The following is an 18972-nucleotide window of genomic DNA, read 5'->3' on the forward strand; positions in this document are numbered from 1 at the left end:
AATATTTCCAGCTAAACCAGTTGGTTACCTTTACATTCAAATCTTGTCTCATTTACAATACAGAGCTACCAGTCAGAGTATATGTGAAAGCAGAATATTTTAGGTCAACAGGATATTTATGGGTCTCCATATTGCTCATGAACCAACCAGCATCTGTTACTGAAAAGTTCAGAAATAAGTTCAATTTCCTTCTTGTTATTAGAATGGACCTATATATTTATAGCCATAAATAATTTTTATGGTACTGTTAAGGTGTACATTAAAATAAAAATGAGTAATTAGTACAAACGATATTCAGAATAATTTGATGACCCACAGTCAGTTTCCACTTTAATAAAAGAGTTTGCATCTTTTTAGCAAAGGAGAAGATGTTTAGTTAGAGAGCTCCACAAGTTAAAGTAATTTTCTTATTATCCTGCCATTAATTAGGAAGAATAAATCATTTATACAAGCAAGACTGTTAGGTGTCTACAAGGTACACAGTTCAATAACTGACCTATCACAACATGACTTTTTAAATGGTATTTCAGCAATAAAATGAGAATGATTTAGGGAGGATGAGGTATTTTGTGTGAGATTATTTCAAGTATATTTATGAAACTGTGTCTTTCAAGTACTTCAATCTAAAGATCAAATTAAGCAAACTGAGGAAAAAAGAGCATCATCAAGATGCCAGTGCAAGGGCTGTTTCTGTGTGACAGCAAAAGGCAAAGGCTGTTTCTATGTGGAAACAAAATGGTCAATGCCCACATGCTCATCCTGCCTAACAGCCTGACAGTAATTAATTGCATAAGCACAAATTGGGATTCAGAGAAAGATTTCTGCAGAGGGCACCAAGGGAAAAAATGCTATGAGAGTTTGTTTAAGGCTTCTGTGAATAATATTCTTACAGCATGTGACTGATATTCACAGAAGCTTTAGGAGCTGCAAATACTGTCTTAAATGTGCATCGTCAATAGATTTGAAATTTTAATAAAAAGCAGTAAGGTCACTTCCCAGGCAGCACTGAAAGAACTCCAATGCTTCTGTCTCAAGCACCTGAGAGTAAAACAGCTTTCAAAAGTCAAGTACTGTACTAAATTATCGTAGCAATGGCTGCAATTCATTGTGATTTGCTCATGCCCTGGTATATAAAGATCTTACCTGTATTCTCATCCCTGGCTTTCGCATTAGCAGCAAGGGTGACATGGCTCATAATAGGACTGATGCTGTTGAACTGAAACCTCTTCAATACATGCTTCTATTTCCACAGCTTATACCTTAATAGTACCCTTGCAACTTTTTTATCCATGCAGTCTTTATTTCCCTGAGTGCCAGCAATGCAGATATGTGGTGGGAGGAGACCAATCTGTTTGTTCATCCTCTCTTGCAATAATTAAACACAGGGCAAAAGCAATAATGCATTTACTGTGTTGTGCAAGTAAATCAGTCTGGTTTTACTCCTTCCCTGTAAGCATTTGTACAGGACTAGCTATGATACAAAAATAAAAACCTGCATGTTTTCTATAAATCTGAAAATCAGGTAAGCTAGTGATGTTACATATGTCTCCAATGTAAAGAAATTAGTTTGTGCACAAGGACTGCAGTCAGGAAACATGTAGGCCAAGAAGTCCCTTTCCCTAGTCACTAAACAGGCAAAAATGAGCATTAGGTCTTGGGTAAGAACTCCCTCTTTAAATAATGACCCTGTGTTATCCCTCACAAGACAGGAGAAAATTCTTCAGCATTTCCAGAATCAACGTTTTTAAGGGGCTTTGTTGCTTTATAACATGAATAGCATCAGGGCACACTCTGAAGCCATCACTCACTGTCATTTGAACCCCTTAGAACCCATAACACTGTACTGTCATATGGAGAACTTACAGCTGAAGGTTAAGAGGGGCAAAAAGGAATGAGCTACTAAGTTCAAGTAGAAGAAATAGCTTCAGTGGTGTTAAACTGGGAAGACACAGAGTTTCAGATCATGAGACATGATGGAGGAATAAAAAGGGTTAATTTCAGAAATCCTACAAAAAATCTCTGGACTGTAGGAGTTTCTCCAAAATTAACTCATTTGCCAGGCTGAGAGTTCCTCATTGCTGACACAGAGAGAAGTACCCAGCATTTGGTAGGAAGACAGAAAAAAGTTAAGAGCATTACAGAGCCATGCTAATGCAAAGTTCAAAACCTCTCCACTTTAGGAAAACTCCCTGAAAGACTCCTGTAGCATCTTTTCTGCCTGTTCTCTCCTACTGCTTCTAATAATAATGGGTGCATATGGACAAGCATTATCACGATCTCCTTTTTAATTCCTGCCTGATTTTCTGAGCAAGCCATAGTCTGCCTCCAGAAATCACAGTTTCACAGTGAGTGGGTATCTTTGAAGTTATGCAGAACACTTATTTTAAGCATCAAACTTCGCTTGGTGTTTAGAATTAAGCCCACTAAAATGACTGGAGCTTGCTTACAGAATTACAGAATGATTCAGGTTGGAAAGGACCTCTGGAGGTTATCTTATCCAATGCCAGGACTGCCCAGGATCATGCTTAGGTGGCTTCTGAATACCTCCAAGGAGGGAGACTCCACAGACTCTCTGGGCAAGCTGTTCCAGTGCTCAGTTACCCTCACAGGACCTCCTGTGTTTCAAGTTGTGACCATTGACTTTGGTCCTATCACTGGAGACCACTGGAAAGAGTCTGGTTCCATCTCTTTGCATCTTCCCCTCAGGTATTTACATGCACTCTGATACACTCAGGTATTTACATACCCCTGAGCCCTCTCTTCTCAAAGCTGAACATCTCTGTACTTCAACATCCTTGTCATCAGGAGCTCTCCCTAATTTCATCTTCCTCACTATCATGTATGATCTCTACACACAGCCTATCAACCCTATCTTGAGACTGTTCAGGGGTGAGGGAGACCAGGAGGTCTATGATGAAAGCATCTGAGTGAGACTCTCTAGATTAAGTGGCTGGTTTGATAGATACTCAGCAGACAATAAATATCCTGTCCTACATCTCAAACACCTACTCTGTCACAAGAACAGATTCAATGTCCAAATTCAGCCTTGAGTCAAAGAATGTTAGAGAAAACTGTCAGCAATCCAATTTGTCAAACTGTCTTGCACTTACCTCTTCTTTACTTAAGGCTCTTGCATTAACTGACAAATTTAGGAACACAGGTCTGAAGAGGACTTCCTGGATGGCTAAACCTAGTCCCTTGTTGTGAGGTACAACACAGTATGTTACACTTGATGAAATTTGATGTTTTCTTCACAGAAATACACATAAAGAGCCCAAATATTTAACCTCTTTAACTAGCTTGTTCTGCTTATTAAACTTTACTGACCATTACTTATTTTGTCATGCAATGTTAATGGACTCAATGCCTGAATGTTTGGGTAAAGGTTACATTTTGTTATCTACATATTTCAAAGCAAAACAGATTTAACTAGCACTGTCTTTTGTTAGTTTAGTGACTGGTGAAGAAACTTGTCAGCTTCAACATCTGCCTGTGACAGATTATTTCTTACATTCCTCTCTACCAAAATGTTGCAGTTAACCCTGACACCCTGGACATTTTCCACAAGCATTACTTCTGCAAAAATACTTGATTGAAATAGAATCTGTTTTATTGACATAACTAATTTCAGTACAAATCATCCTAATGTTTCAGGTCATGCTACCAACTCTATTTCCTTCCTTTCTGAATAACCTATATTATTCAGTGCCTTCAGTTATAGTTTCTGCTATGTTTTTCTTACCCCTAGAATGTCTGTATCCATATTTTGCACTAGTAGGTGAAGTTCCTCCATTTTCTTACCCACCATTTGTATACAAACACTTTTACTTATTTCTTGTTATTTTTGGTTTTTTGCACATTTGGCTGGAATTTTTTATGGTATCTCAGTGAATTCAATTCCCTACTGGACTGCCCTTCTTATTATTATTTAGAATTCTTTAAACTTAGAAGTTTGAATGCAGAGGAAAATGCACATTAGATCATCATTAATTTACAATCACATTCAGAGATTAGTAGAAACATCCAATTGTTTGTGATGGGTTGTGGATCAAGCTCTTAGTATCTGTGTTCATGTGCTTAAAATATGACAGAATGCTGTGATTTGGTGGGGAGCAGAGACAGCTCTGCTACCCCCCTGCAGCCAGCACATGCAAATGGCAATGGAGCTAAAAGCAGCCCATGGTTTGGTAAGTCAGCAGAGGAAGCACCAGCTCTGCAAGACTCAGGCTGCTTTATTTTATTTTATATATATATATATTTTTTCTGCATTTATAACCCAGGTAAACTCTACTAACTGCTCCAGCATTAGTTATTCTCATTTGCATTTCTCAAACATGCACCCTAAATTCTGTATATGAGTACTTTGCATGAGCTTTGGAACTAGGAATACGTGATTACTTCATCGTTAAAGCTGTCCCTCCACCTGCCCACCCACACTATCTGCTGTCATTACCAGCTATTTCTGTCACTTCTCAGCAGTGACCTTGTCTTCTCTTTCTGCAAAGTGATGCAACATTGCTGGCACTGCAGTCTATTAATAATAAATTCAGAGGTGTTAGCATGTTTCCAGTACTGAGATAAGAAACAAAGGGGTAATTTTAATAACAATGGCACGTGATTGATGGTCATGGAAGAGGTGAAGATTCTATAGAAATGAGACATTTTTATATGTGCACATTCAGTTACTGGTAGCAGCACAGAGAACTAGTGCCTGGGGGAGCTTGTAGTTAAACAGTAGCACCCAAATTATATTATGAAAGTTGGAATCTCTATTTCCCTCCACCTGTCCTAGGTGTTAATCCAGTGAGAGAATAAATGAATTTCCTTGGATGTATAATATTTTAAAAGGTCCTGCTTAAACAGAAGTTCTCTCTTTTCTTGTACTCTGACCTGCCACAGACCCTAGTAAAACCAATTTGGCTCTAGCTGCCAACATCTGCATAGCATAACTTTTAGAGACAAAAGATAAAACCTAAGATCCTGCAGTTCATGGTAGACTGATTTATGGGTTTGTTTTGTTTTGTTTTAACTGTTGTCCTATTTTTGAAAATACTCATTACATAATTACCCGTATTTTTAAAATAAGAATTACTGAATTACAATAAATTCTTAAAGGAGATTGCAGTGTAAAATAACTATTCCATATTAATAATGAAATACTTCAAACACCTGCCAAGAAATTTCTGACATTTGTTTTAAAAAGGAGTGTTACATTAACTGCTAAAATGTATAGAATGTAACCTGGGGAGAAGTACATGCACATAACAGCCACAGCTGCTGATTGGAAGAGCTAAATTTAAAACTGACCACTTTATTACTAGCTTTACAACAACTTTATCTAATAGATAGTACTGTGGCAGCCACAGTGAAACAAAAAGAGCTGCTCAGCTGCCTCTGCACTCAGGAATAATTTCACTTGCTGATAGGTCAGGACACTGAATAGCCCAAGAAAATGTGTCTGTTCAGACTGGTATGGAAGAACCATTTCCCGGACTTTACCTCATACAGAAAGTTTTCCCTGTGTGCTGACAAACTCTGCAAAGCTGACAGGTAACCACTATCTACAGGTTCTCCATTCACTAGCTGGACTCTTGGAATGGAGGTTCAGGGGAAAAAATCAGGGTGAGGAAAATTATTATTTACTGAATTTGACAACAAGTGAAATAAAAAATGATTTCTAGGCATTCAGGCAATCAAACTTGCATTAGATAAGATTAATATTTCTTCTTAATGCAACCTGAGCAACAGATGTAAATCAGCTGTTTGTCACATTTGGAAGTCAGTAATTCTACAAAGCACCATTGTAGAAGTGGTTAACTTGGGCTAAAGTCTGTCCCCACCATTGAATGGACCGAGCATCCTGGCTCTGGTCTTAGCTTCCTCTACAAGGGCCAACAGAAGGATGTGACAAATATTGCAACGTGTCTGCAACTTTACCCAAGAATCAGATCTGTTGAGTAAGCAGGTGCCATTTTTATACCATCAGTTTTTTAGAACCCATTTGAATTCTACTGTGACCCAATGCACATGCCTAATTAAAAAGCTGTCTATTCAAAATGTTTGTGCTTAACCAGCATTTTTCCTGTAATTACACCCAGGCAGATGTGGATTAGTAGAAGAAATTATTTAAATTTTATTTGTGTTTTGCATATAGTGGTAAAAGCTATTTAAATAGAGGCATTTAACTTTTTTTGGGGAGAGGAATAAAATACATTCCAAAAAAATCTAAAGTCTTTGATTGCTGATCCAGTAAATGTGAAACGTTGCAGATTAAAATATGTGAGTAAAGCAATAACAAAAGAACACTTAAATGAATGTTGCTCATAAACTGCTAAAGAGCAGACAAAAATTCTTCCTGGTTAGACAGTTTTTCACTTCTTCAAGGATCTGAAAGCATAGCATGGATGTTAAAACCACCACTTTACAAAAAAGTGATGATTTAAAAGATAAGTGATTTGGAGGCAAGACCATATAAAAAGATAAAGGTCAAATTTTCAAGGCAGCCTTTTATTTACAAATCACATAAGCCTGTTCTGTCTAGGTTTTGCTTGCAGGAACTACTTGCACATCCTGAAACACGTGTGAATGAACTGCATGACAAAATCAGTGGATCAAGATAAAAAAAGTATGCCATGTTTGCATAGCTTTTTAGGACCACTTTGAAAGGTGTCTGTGTGGGCAGATGCTCATGTAGAAGGGAAACAATTTTTTTTCTTTTTCCTTCAGAAAAAGGAGGTAAAAATTTGCAACACATTTGCTTTTTTATGCACAACATTTTATTTCTGTAAGCAGAGCATCACGTTTATCTAGGTAATGGCTCCCAGGAGGAGGAAAGTAGCCCAGCCAGCCTCCTGCAAGCCTAGAGGCATAAGGCCATGGCAAAGCATGATGTAAATACCAAACAGCCCCTCCTGCTTCCTGGGAATCCTGGCAATTTGCCACTTGTCCCTGGTGGAAGACATTTTCAGCAGCCTTGTCAATTGCACACCATTGCAACTACTAATTCTTGACATAAACTGTCAGGAAGGAAAGAGGGAGATGAATGAGGTGAGGAACTAGATGGAGCATTTACAAAGAGGCTGCAGCACAAAGATGGATGTCTTTATATTTGGAAATTTATATGTAACCGGGAATTTTTAGTAATAGGCAGTCATGTTTTACTTGTAAGGGAAAGGGTTGATAGAGCTTTTGTTGATGAGCAATGCTAGCAACATGAGGACAAGCAGTAACTAGTCACATACTAAATTAGTACTTAGTGAAAGTAATAGAAGTTGTTGGACACTTAAAAAACTTGAGCAAAGATTAGTAGGATTAGTCTAAGATTTAAATCAACTGAGGTACAAATTGAAGGTTCATTTTGATTTCATAGATATGGTTTCTGAGGACATTCCCTGTAACTGAAGCGGGCATCACTGCCAGATCTGTGGCAGTTTTATACCTCTGTTTTCTATTTACTAAGATAATTATTTTCATCGTTGTTTGAGAAATACCCTGCTTTTATTGCTACACTCACAAAGAAGGCTCATCCAGGTGCCTAACTTCAGCACCTGACGCTCTGACACTGGTATAAATCTGATTTTACTATCAGTCAGGTTATTAACTTAATTTAAAGCCAAGACTAAAAGCTTTGATTTGTGGACTTTTCATATGTTCATTGCTCAGGTCCACATTCTGCTGACTGAGCTCAATGGGAACTGCCAGTCCTCAGCACCTCTGAAAATCAGTGTGCTTAGTTCAGAGCCAAAGCATGGATGTGGAGCCAGACATTTGTTGTAACAACCTCTGTGCTCATTCACAGCTTCATTCTAGTTTTTAGAGCATCTACTGTCTTCCAAACCAGAAATTCATAATATCTATATGTACATTCATATATATAAATCCTCAAATCTTGCTGTCTTGAAAGCATTCAACTGGATTTACAAGGTCAGCACCTTCCAGAAATAGAGATAGATGCTTCAAAAGAAGTCTGGATTACTACAGGTTAATGCTTTTATGCAAACTTGAAGACGGGAAGTGTTATTTGTATCAAGCAGAATTTAAATGTATAAAAACAATGAAATATTTTCCAGTTAAGTAAGTGGATATTTACTATTAGTCTACTGTGTATAAATACCTCAGTGCATTTAAAACAGAGTCATCTTTGACTACAAATTCATTAAGAAATAGCACAGACACATGTGGCTAGTACATGAGTAATTTCCTACTAAAGAGTTTCATAAGGCCATTCAACCTTTAGATTGATACATATATATCTTATGTATTGCCTCTATTTTAACTTTTTTTGACAGTAAAATCATCAACATAAAAGTTATCTTGACTTCAGAGAGCTTCTAACATAATTTCTCTACCAAAAGATCTAGATAGTTTTTCAGGCATGTATAAATATATTCATTGATTTAAAATTGTACAGCAAAGAGAAATAGTGGAGATCCTTTTGGTTCTCTCAGGTTTTACTGTATTTTTCCAGGTTAATAGAGGGTAAAGCAGTATAAAACTGACCTTCCTTACAAGCAAATGTTATCTCAATATCTTTCACTCATTTTCAAGGACAACATAATTTTATTCTTTGCAAAACAATTTAACACCTTCACCACTGAATAATTTATGCTTCATTTTCCAGCTCATTCTTGAATACTACACTGAGTCTAAACTACAAAATTCAGCTTGAGTGATAATTTTTGGTGGAGATGCTGAGACAAAAACATTAACAAAAGTTCCACCAAGCTCCTTCTATAAGGCTGGTTTATAAGGCCCAAGAAAAAAACAGACTTGTAATGGTTCAGTAAAGGTCACTTTTCACCCTTATAGCTGCACAGCTAAGAATTACATTCTGCTTTTATAAGGATGATCCAATGTCTCACTACCAATTCTGCCTCCTTGTATGTCTCACTCATCTTCTCTGTTTTCTGTTTTGAATTACAAGCTTTCTGAGAGTGAGAGAATTTGCAGTACTTTTGTGCAGTTTATTGCACTGGGGAGCTACAATTTCGTTGTGACTTCATTTCCACTGCAGTAAATATTTGAACAATAATAACACCACTGCAGGGTAAATATTCTATCATTTTCCACTGCAATCCAAGAGTTCAACTTAATGTGTGGATTCTAAGCCTTGCAAAAACACTTAGCTGCAATATGGATACATCAATTACTGTTCAATAGTCCGATCCCAGTTTTTATATATAAACTGGCATCAATCCTCCAATGTGTGTGACACCATATCTTCCTCTTTAGAAAATAATTAATTTTCTGGATGTTTGAATTTATTAATTTGTTAATTATCTAGTTAATAAAACTAAATTGAAATGGGTTAATATTAATGTCTCTGATCCTGTATCAGACTGCTTGTTCAGACTGAAGTATACCTGCCATCTCCAAATGTTTTCACTATGAATCATCCCATGGGTGGCCTGTTGTTAAAAGCTCTTACCAAAATGATAATTAGATCTAATTTTTCCTCAAAAGTCTACCATTTATTGTAATTTGCTTCCATATAATATTTCCATCCTGCTCCTGAAAAAGTAGGTGGTACCACCTCTCCTGAGAGTGTACTGCCTCTACGTCCATCAAAAATTGAGAACAAGTTGTGGTCTTCCATCTGACTGGAGGTAGTAGCCACAGTGACAGAACTCAATTAATGGAAAATTTATCTCAAGGATATTTTACCCACAACTTACCCTTATTTGGCAAGCCTGTGAAAATGGTGGGAAATGGGACAGTTATTTCGCAAACGTCTTTCTAAGAACTATCTGCTGCATGAGAAGTGCACAAAGTATGACGTGCAGGGATGTAGCACATCAGAGACAGAAGATAACTAAGGGTAAGCCATGCATGAGTGTGTGTGCTGTGGGATACAGGAATGGAAGGAGAAGAAGGAATTTGCGATGTGAAATCCAGCAGTAGAATCATAGAATCATATAATGGTTTGGGTTTAAAGGGACCTTAAAGATCATGTATATCTAACCCCTTGCATGGGCAGGGACACCTCCCACTAGATCAGGTTGCTCAGAGCCCCATCCAGCCTGCCCTTGAACACATCCAGGGATGGGGCTTTCACAATTTTCCTGGACAACCTGTTCCAACGTCTCACCACCCTCCCACTAAAGAATTTCTTCCTAATGTCTAACCTAAATCTCTCCTCTTCCAGTTTTGACCCATTCCCTCTTGCGAGAAGCCCTTGTAAAAAGTCCCTCCTCAGCTTTCCTGTAGCCCCGTCAGACAGAGTGCTAGAGAAAGAGGAAAGGAAACAAATGTGTGTTGGGTGCTTTGTTTTTTCCTGTCTTTAGAAATATCGTAATAAGCTGCATGGGTAAGAGCCCTGTCTTCCTTCAGGCAGGCATAAAAAGTCCAGAGTCTATTGGTGAATCCTGCTACAAAAATGAATGGCAATTTGTATTAATTTTTTTTTTCACTTTGCTTCTTATGACAGTTCAAATATGAAATTATTAATTTTTCAGGTTTGCATGGACACAAAGCTCACATAAATGCCCTGCTGGAAAGCAACTGCCAGACAAAAAAGCATAGTGAGGTTTCAACTGTAAATATGAATGATTTTTAGAAATACAGTGAAATGACACAGTCATTAATTCCAATGGGCATTACAATCAAGAAACTCACCTAAGGTTAAAATAAAAATACTCAAACAACCCAAGGTACGAGAAGGACAGCAGAGCTCCTTTTCTATTTTAACTTTTTCTCCTTTTAGTATGATCAAGAAGATGCAGCATCATGAGAAGAAACCTAAAATTGTCTTTATGAATCACTCAAACCAAACCTGGCACTGCTGACACTAACAAGGGAGACATCACTATAAATAATATTGCCCTACAAACAAAGCTGATAGTGTTGGGGAAATGAATTCAGTGTTCATATTTCATGGGTATAGCAGGGAGAACATTTACCTGTTTGTAGGACAATAAACCAATTTGTGAAATAAAACTGGCATTTATAATAATTGAAAACAATGTACTAAATGTCATAATTATAAAATATATTTATAATATTTTCTTCTTCTATACCAGTGAAAGTTTATAGTCTACTTTTAGAGATGCCCTGTGATAGGATGAGTGGAAACAGCACCAAGTTGCAACACAGGAAGTTCCACCTCAACATGAAGAAAAACTTCTTTACTGTGAGAATGACGGAGCACTGGAAGAGGCTGTGGTTTCTCTTTCCCAGATAAATCAGGAACATTAAAGGAACATTTAATTCCATCACCGATAGCATTATAATAGTAAGTCTACAGTGCATGAGAAACTTAAATTACTCTGAAGGAGTAGGTTCAATATATAGCCTGTCCCTGAAAACTACTATTGCAAGATGCAAAGAGAGGCCACAAGGAAGCTGTGATAGCCCATGTGATTTTTAAGATTTGGGAGAACTTGCTGCTACTATGCGGAGTAAAAATCTGGCTGAAGTCTGTTGAAGCAGATGCAATTATACTGTACAAGGTCTTGCGAACCACTTGGCTTGTCACCTGGCTGGGGCCGCTTTCATGGTATTAATAGGCAGGCTGTCAGACACTGACTGAAAACACTGGCTTTCCCCTTCCAGTTTTGACTCAGAGAGGGATTGTTTCAAGTCTTGTTTATGGTATCTATTTTATATATATATAAACCCACTTTCAAATTGGGAAAGTGATGGATATAAAGATGTCTATTTGCATTCAATGTGTTTGAAGTGTGCAAATAGATTTTGATATAGTCTTTATTGGGATAATATTTTATATTTTATACTTTGCTTTAGTGTCTTTGTTCTGGTCTCTACTGCACTTGGCCTGGCTCTTCCCTATAGTTGCATTCCAATTTTTTTGTGTGTGTGAGAGACAGTCTTATGTTTATTTTTGTGGCTAGTGCCAGTCCAGTGCCACTTAACTGGTAGAAGACCCAAACCAGGGAAAGCTTGACTTTTCCTGTCAGCCCAAGTTAAAGGATCGTACGAGCTGATCACTGTGAACCCCTCAGTGATATGTCTGTAAGAATATTTGATATGATTAGATAATGTTGTAGTTTATCTCTCCTGTTTCCTAGGAAAAACTGCATTGTTTTCTGAAATTGAGTCAATTTTGTCTATTTTATATGTATATATATAAAAAATATATTCTCACACGCATGTATGTTTTGTAGAGATATACCTTCAGCACACCTACCCACAGGCACTCATAAACAAAAGCACTTCATCAAACACATTCACTGTTTGCTAAGAACCAATTTTATATTATTATCTGTTTAACACTTTTAGATACATCCTGTACTACACAAAATATGCATACATGGTTTTTATCTCTAGCAGACTGTGATTAGAAAAAAGTATATTTATGGAAGTGTGAAATAAAATTGGATGTCTCAGGTGACACTCTGGCTAAGACCACACCTTTGAAAATGGTTGTATAGGATGTTGCTGTAAAAAGACCTGGGGCACTGTGTGGCCTTGGGGAGCAGTGATACCAGTGTCACTGGAGCTCCAGTGATGCTGGACCACTGAATCTATATTCTTCAAGAGAATTCTTATCATTAGGAGATATGAGAAACAGAAAGTTAAGATACAGCTTGTAAAAAGAGGTTATACAAAGAACTACATGTTTTCTGAGATTTCATATAATATCGTATCACATTCATAATCATATGATTCTATGATTCTGTGTTTTTTTTATAGGTTAGGATTAGCTAAAAGACATTGCCAGTTTATGACAACTGTGCTAGGATAGTTTAATTGAACAAAGTCTAAAATCTAGAAACATTTTTTTTTTCCTTAATTGAATTTTCTTAAGCTCATATTATTTTCAATTTGAACTTAAAGAAAAAATATTTGCCAACATTTTTTGAAAAATATTACTTCCAGTTGACTGAAATGATATATATTGTGCTCCAGCAAAGCACAACTAATTGTTCTTGTAGGAAATGAAATGTTTAAATGATCATAATCTTGCAGTCAGAACTCAACAGACTATCGAAAGAGTAGCATTTTGGACGTGAACAAATTGTTCCAGTGTAATTATTACCTCTGCTTCCCAAAACAATTCAGAACTATTTTTTAAATAAGTAGGAACTGCAGTAGAAACACTTGAATCTTTTATATGATAGTCAATTGTATTTCCTTTCGATGCAATCAAGTTTGGCCTAAAAAACGTATCATCTAATATACAGAAAATTATTGGAATATGACAGACTAAACAGATGGCTGAAAACAATCTGGCAAAAAAATAGTAAACTTTTTTTGAACTCCAAGTAATGATGCTCCCATTCTTGCCTGCCTGGAAAATGACCAAACGTAAAATTACAGCATTTTTAACTTCGCTTGTCTATGTTAAACCACCACACCACCCCAACCCATACTTCCCCGCTAAACTAAAGCCGCCTTCTAAAATGCTATAAGAAGTATGAACACATAAATGTGGTAAGTATTTTGGCATGATGAGTAGCACTGCACCATTGCATGAATTTCATGTCAAATTTTACAGAGGAATCTACCCCCAAACCAGCTTATTAATTAAACAAGGTTAAATACATGGATCATTTCTGGTGTCAGTGGTGAGGTCTGATGGGAGGCAGTGTCTGTGCTGTGGCTGGATGCCTTTCTCTCCAGTTGCCTGAGGACAACCTGCCTGAGCCCACAAGGCACCTTGAGGCACATGGACTTTATTTTGTGATTTCAGTGGAAGAAAGACAACCAGGCTCCATCAAACGAGATGGGTACTGAGTGCCCTGGCTGCGGCTCTTGCCAGTACTAGGGCAATATCCCTAGTAATATTCTCGTGACGGTGGTACGTTGAATGCCACCCTGCACATCTAGCGTGTCTTTCATTCCCATACAATCATGTTTCTATTAAACTATGACATGCATCTCTCCCTTACAAGACATGAAAACACTGTCAGGTTTCCATTACTACCTGAAGCTCCCCTTCTTCCAGTTTCCCACCTCTCCCTGCTGCTTTCTTTCTCTGAATTGCCCCAGAGCAAAACCACCAGTTTTTCCGGGGCTCTTTCACCCCTTCACTACGTTACAGGGACCTCCAGCTCAGCCCTGCCAGCTTCTACAGAGCTGATGGGTTTGCAGGATTCAAAGGTGTGATTCCACGCCAATCATAATCAACTGCTGATAGCCTCTGCTTACTGAGATTTGTTACTTTGTGCACGTACAGGTGGAATAGAAAAGATCACAAATAACAGAGCAGCAGCATAACCCAGCATGCTTCAAGACTCACTGTTAGCCAATGAATAAATTATAGAGAAACAGACCTATCAGGAAAATAAAAGGTGTTCAATATTATCTGACTTTTCCTCAGCAGTCCCACAGGTGACGCTCAGTATGGCAACGAAAGTCTCAGTAAATACTGCATACTATGATGCTGATTTTAATGCAGAAGAAATAAGTTGAACACAAAGAATTTTAATTTACTTTCATTAGGAGTTGAAGAAGAAAGCAATACATCAAAAGGAGGGGAAAGTGCCAGTCTTTAAAAGATCCATACTCACATCACTGCTCTCAGACCGTTCTCACAGAGCTCCTTCTCTTCTTTTCTTTAGTACCTTGCCCTCCCCTCTCCCACCTCCTTCTGCATGCACACACATGCATATCAACACCCACTCTCCAGCCGTCTCTGAGAACACAAAATTACTGCCTTTTCTCCCTTCCTCCCTGCAGAAGAAAAACAAATTGTCACATCTTCAGCTCCAGCAAATCCTAGTCCTGCACCCGGCCTCTGGAGATGGGACCTCCTTCTGCCCTCACCACCTAGTCACTCTCTGAGATCAATAGCTTAGACCTGACAAAGCTCCTGTGCTTCAGTCACCAAGAATTTGTCTCGCTCCTGTACACAGTTCTGGTTTATCTGGGCATGATGCAGGAGCAGAGTTTAGGGGAGCCTGGCTCTCCTGCCATGGCACTGCTTCCCTGTGATATCTACTGAAGGACGAGATGAGCAGAAGCGAGTGCTATCCCCAGCAGCTCCTCACTGCTGCATGCACAGAGCATAGGGTAGCAATTGCATTTGAGCTTCATCTCCATTCACCAACTTAGAATGTTGCATTTATGTGACTGCTGGAGAGAAAAAGAGTTTTGTGGGGCAGAGAGAGGAAAGGCTTGATGAAATTTTCCAGAGGTTTCTCACTATTCATCAGGATTAACTTCATGCCTGCCTACTGGTTTGCAAAGTGGTCCTTATGTTACTGAGAAAGACTCATTACAGGTTTTTAAAAAAAAGAGCAATTTTTTAAAATGTCAGACTCATCAATTACAAGGAGGCAGTTGCATAAGTGCTGGAATAAACTTTGCTCTTCTTACAAAGGCTATGTGAACAGCTAAACAGGGTCAGATGAGAGGTGCATCATTGCTAATATCCTCATCCTGGCAATAGACAGTGAAAGATGCTTTAGAAGTGAACTCATAACAAAATTGCCTGAAATGTCTTTGTAACCCCCATTACTTAAAGGTTCACAAAGCTCCTGGAATATGATTTATGTGTCTGAAAATGTTTCTTAATATCTAATGCAACTCTGGATATTCTTACTTTGGGTCACAGATCAAATGAGAAACTCAGAGCACTGACAAAAATTGATCTACATGTGACTGAGCATAGATTTCTGTTTTAATGTTACCATGCAATTGGACAGTATTTGGCCTACATTTCTTAAGCTGAACTTCATTACTGTTCTCTTCACTAACAGTTGTAATAGTTCTGATGGCAGTTGCTAACTGCAATAATTACTGGACTTCACAAAACTCTAAAACCACTATTTCTTGTTTTGGATGGGGAAATTTAGGTAGAGTCATAGAATGCGTTGGGTGAGAAGGGATCTTTAAAGTTCACCTATTTCACACCCCCTGCAGTGAGCAAGGACCTCTGACTAGATCAGGTTGCTCAGAAACCAATCAAGCCCGACCTTGAACGTCTCCAGGGATTGGACCTCCACCACCTCTCTAGGAAACCTGTTCCAGTGTTTCACCAGCCTCACTGTAAAGAACGTCCTAATGTCTAATCTAAATCTACTCTACTCTAGTTTAAGACCATTACCCCTTGTCCTATCACTACACACCCTCGTAAACAGATGCTCCCCAGCTTTCCTGTAGCCCCATCCAGGTACTGGAAGGCCACTACAAGGTGTCCACAGAGCCTGCTCCTCTCGAGGCTGAACAACCCCAATTCTCTCAGGCTCAGGGATGCTAATTTGTTCATGTAAAATATTCACTAACTGTCAAGAAAGATATTTTGCGTTCTAAAAACATAAATTGTATGTTAAAATTAATTACTTAATTTATTCTTCATTGTTCAAAGGGTTTAAAATTTGCTTTAAATTTTAGCTTGCAAATTTGTTCCCAAAGAATAATTGAAGGCAAATGAAGAGCTGAATTTCTGAACTTCAGGATTTTAACACAGATACAGATTGTATTTCGTTGCACACATGTGGAGGCAGAGGTGATTATGCACGCTTTATTTAATTTTTAACACAAAATGAAAAAAATTTGAAATGCTAAATGTTTACTTTTTTTTTTTTTAATAATTGAGCAGTATAATAAAGCCCTATATGGCAAAACAACTAAATGAATAGAAATACAAAGGTGGCAAGGCTGATGATATTGAAAGTACAGTTCTAGATTATTAATTTTGAGCAATATGAAGTCGTCACTTCCCCCGTCAGCTCTTTATATAGAAAGAAGCTCTTTCCCTGCTCCCGGATCGTTATTCTTGTTATGAAATAAGATGTCATTATTTATTGAATGAAATAGTACGTAAGAAGATGATCACTATTATTTTCAATGTATATTTTTGCCTGTTCATACAAATAGCCAAATCATGCAAGAAAGATATTAATTACACATGATAGGAGAAAAGTTATTTCTGAAACGGCAGCATTTTTGGCAGCCACTGAGTTCATTGCACACTGCTTACTCAACTGACAACTTGCAAAACTTGCAAAAATTGTCCAAATAAATGTGAAGTTTATAATGATGTATTTATAATTTCCTGGCCTATGTTAAATATGCTAATAGCAGAATCTGCAGATTTTCTATGGTGGAATTCAGTTCGAACTGCCTTCGTACTTTGCATACTGCAATATGTATGTCATAGCTTTAGGATTCTTGTCTGTGCTTTTGGCCTTTGTGGCCATGTTTTGCATGGAGTCAGACCTTGAATTAATATAGGAAAGTGAGGCTGCAAGTACTTGAATAGTTCATGCTCCAAATACTCTCTGCTTTTTCACCTTTCCTCTTTTATATTTTACTTTAGCACATTTCTTGATTTGTATATAATCTAATTCTCTGCTAAAGATACAGCACCTTTGAGCACTAAATTTCCCTTTGCTCTTGTTAGAGGCCTAGATTGGTGGCTTAGGTTAAACAGAGTGTGTATGTCTTGTGTGTATGTTTTGTGTTGCATTTGTCCATAAAAAACAGGATTGTTTATATTAGATCATATCTGCATCATGCCCTGTCTCCACATCAGATTGCTTCACCTTTGATTTTTGGGTCAAATAAAAACATAACTGCAATGCAAATCTAGTCAAAGGTGAAAAAGCTGGTTAAAAAGTAAGTGCGGTACATAGGGAATCTGGCATGGCTAGACATGCTCAGACCTCAGCCATCTCTAATCAAACATGTTCAACTTCCTACAGTCAGTGCTGCAAGAGTTGCTCTAATGGCTGAGCCATTAGAATTAACTTACTACATATAAGCAGATTTGCTTATACACTCTCTCCCACAGAAGACTATGTATTACACTTACACAACCCAGAACTTCACCTATTTATATGTTCAATATTTTACTGTTTCAAGTAGCCAGCATATATTATTATTCTTAGGACTGCTTAGTGATGCTTTGAACCACCTCAAATTAAGGTACTGTCATAAACCATCTTATTTGGGCGGAGAAGACAGGTGGTTCTCCACATCTACTGAGCCTAAAGCTTCAAATAGAAGACTAAAACAAATTCTAAATTATGGAAAACTTTAGGGCTAAAACCCAGGACATGCAGTTGGAGACCACTGACTCCCATTTGTATTAGTAATGCAAAACCAGAATAATCTCATGAAGTGAGACAGCATATGAGCTGAAGACAAGAAGTTCCTAAGACTTTTTTTTCTAATTATTCCTGTGACTTAAAGAATATACTGTCCATTTACAGTAACATTTTAAAATCCAAGTTAGATGTTCTGCTATAATTGCTCTTCCAATTCGTATAAAAAATATTAATTGAAGATTTTAAGGGAACAACCAAATGACAGAGCTAAAAAAAATCAATACTCTCTTTGCACCTCAAGGAGTATTTATGCAAAGTGGAATGGTTTTAATAGGAAAGATTTGTATGCAGTACTTAATGAATGCTCAGTTGCTTGATAGATAGGCTACACAGACTCAAGCTCTAACACCGTATCAGGCAGAAGAGATAGTGACATATGGATTTGCTGTACCTCGGGAAGAACACAAGGCTATTCAATATAGCACCAGACAAACAAATCTGACAAGATGCACACAAAGACCCCAGACGTAGACAGTAACAGCATGTGGTATACAATGAACAGTTTTTTTTAGTCTGGACTCATCTCTGTCCTGGTTATCATTCAACAAGCACCAAACAATCAAGGTTGACCACAAAAAGAATAAAAATATGAAGAAAATACTGAAATAGGAACCACAGGAGATTAGAATTCAGTGAGCTTGTGACAGAAGCGGACATTTTTGCCAGGTCTTTGGTTACCGTAAGAAGAAATTTACAGATACTACTGTGACTTCTGTAGCAAGTTAATTTTATATGAAAACAATAGAAACACAACAAACATAGTGGAAAATTAATGTTAGAAAAAACAGCGCAAGTGCTAAAAAATAATCTAGCAACCAAAGTGCTGTCTCGTGGTCTATTTACATGCAAATTTCAATGAATTGCCAAATTTAATATCTGAAAGAAGGAAGGATTGAAAAAGAATACCTTTCTGATACCAAGCTCTAATTGCCATTAATACTCATTTACTGTCATCATC

The 18972-nt window shown here is 37.6% G+C and overlaps 1 protein-coding gene across 12 annotated transcripts in view; it reads right to left on the bottom strand.

Moving 5' to 3' along the window:
• MAGI2 (membrane associated guanylate kinase, WW and PDZ domain containing 2) overlaps positions 1-18972 on the bottom strand; it is a 735815-nt gene that overhangs the window by 120789 nt on the left and 596054 nt on the right. The gene's annotated exons all lie outside the window — the stretch shown is intronic.

This window comes from Apus apus, chromosome 1 (assembly GCF_020740795.1).
Source record: "Apus apus isolate bApuApu2 chromosome 1, bApuApu2.pri.cur, whole genome shotgun sequence".
Lineage (NCBI taxonomy): Eukaryota > Metazoa > Chordata > Aves > Apodiformes > Apodidae > Apus > Apus apus.